Source organism: Dendrobium catenatum, unplaced genomic scaffold (assembly GCF_001605985.2).
Source record: "Dendrobium catenatum unplaced genomic scaffold, ASM160598v2 fragScaff_scaffold_896, whole genome shotgun sequence".
NCBI lineage: Eukaryota > Viridiplantae > Streptophyta > Magnoliopsida > Asparagales > Orchidaceae > Dendrobium > Dendrobium catenatum.
Window position 1 is genome coordinate 119,004 of NW_021319358.1, and position 1,754 is coordinate 120,757.

The 1,754-nt window shown below is 36.6% G+C and overlaps 1 protein-coding gene across 3 annotated transcripts in view; it reads left to right on the forward strand.

Moving 5' to 3' along the window:
- The window catches only part of LOC110106905 (type IV inositol polyphosphate 5-phosphatase 7-like), a 13,283-nt gene that overhangs the window by 5,758 nt on the left and 5,771 nt on the right, over positions 1-1,754 (forward strand). The window contains exon 12 of one of the 3 annotated variants that reach the window (XM_028697190.1): positions 98-253. The exons of 1 other annotated variant lie outside the window; for it this stretch is intronic. The gene's annotated coding sequence lies outside the window, so the exon portion shown is untranslated. Of the gene's footprint in view, positions 1-97; positions 439-1,754 lie in introns of those variants that run through there. One more of the 3 variants, XM_020836986.2, reaches the window with a different exon arrangement.

A 1,754-nucleotide genomic window follows, 5' to 3' on the forward strand; every position in this document is an offset into this window, starting at 1 on the left:
TTTTTTATATTTTTCCCCCACTCAAAAGAACCTTTTTGTACTAATATTATCATCTTTAGTATTGTTGCCCATCCTGCAAGTCCGCTTATGTTTGTAGCCGCTGTCGTGATTTGTACATTTGACGTTCAAGGCGTCGCCGCCTCACAGTTTTCTTCTTCCCAGTCGCATTTGATGTTCAAGAGGTCTCTCAACGCTCGCAGTTCGCACTTCATTGGTTTTCCATAGTTCGCACTTTGCCAGCTTATTTGAAGAGGTTCCTACTACTCCACTTGCTATATTTCTTGATTCTATTTTTTCCTTACCTACATATTGAAAAATTGCTAGTATATCGTTTGAGAAATGATAAGTTAGTTTAGATTTTTGTTTGGTTACAAGTTGGATTTAACTCAAGTAGGATTTGGTTAATCCTGCAAATTGTAAATTCAGATTTTATAAATCTAGAGAAGATTAAAACTTGAAAATTGCATGACATGTCAACAATTAAATTCTTGATGAATGGCCTTGCTTATATTTTCTTAGATTTTCATTGTACTTCTTTTTGGTTAGATTTTTTTTGGTTTGGTTACAAGTTGGATTTTAGATCTTGTATTTTACTTATAATGAAGTTAGAATGATGCTCTAATGGTAAAGCCTTAAACCACCATTTAAATATATGGGAAAATCAAATGATTGTACAAGAGCTCACCTCAAGTTCTGAGATGTTCATTGCATTTCTTTTTGTTCTTGTTTTAGAAATGGAATGATTTTTTAAGTGAAAAGAATATGTCGAGATTGATATTAACAATCTCTCTGCTGACCCTAGTCTTCGACCATCAATCTGGAGTTATGATGTGAATGAGCGTGATAAAGTTCGTAGAGCTTATTTGTTGAATGGATTGCATTAACCAAAAAATCATCATTTCCCTCAAACAATGATAGGAAATATTGCGTGTGGCCCATCATTTTCATGTTCATAGGCCGTCGGAATCAGCTCTACTAGGGTTTTTTCCCTCCGTGGTGAAACCCGTTTTGCCTTGCTCGTGCCTTCCGACGACGTCTCTTCGTTCAGGGAAGTGATTTGTCTTTTCATTTTGTGTATTCCTTGAGTTTTTGTGCTTTCTCGTCCCTTCTGTTTTCGATGGCTGGTAAGTGCTTAGTGGATGCAAGATTTCTTGATGGCAAAACAACTTCTAAGTCCTTTCGTGATGTTTTATCCGGTAACGTCTCTTCATTTCCTGACCTAAAAATCACTACTCACCGTGGGCTTCCCTCTTTGTGGATTTCTGAGGCCGAGATTCTTTTGATTGCCGTGTCATTTGATTTCGCTTTGGTTGGGAAATTTCCTACCCACCAACCTTCCCTTCAAGCTATTCAAAAAAAAAAAATCAACCTTAAACTTATCGGTGATTTCTCTATTATGGTGCTCAATCTGAAGCATATAACAACAACATCAAGCCTTTGTCCCACTACGTGGGGTCGAGTAAATGAATCCTTTTTCTCCATCGTGTCCAGTTAAAAGTCAAATTCTCATTTAAATCTAATAAAGAAAGATCATTTCTAATATTTTCTAACCAAGTCTTTTTATGTCTACCTCTACCTATCTTAACATAAGTCAAATCTAATACCTCAACTTTTCTGATTAGGTCATTGGAAGGCCTCAGTTTAATGTGACCAAACCATCTAAGGCGACTCTCTCTAATCTTATCTTCCACAGGAGCTACTCTAATCTTTTCATGTATATGCTCATTTCGTATCCTATCTCTAAGGGTCAGGCC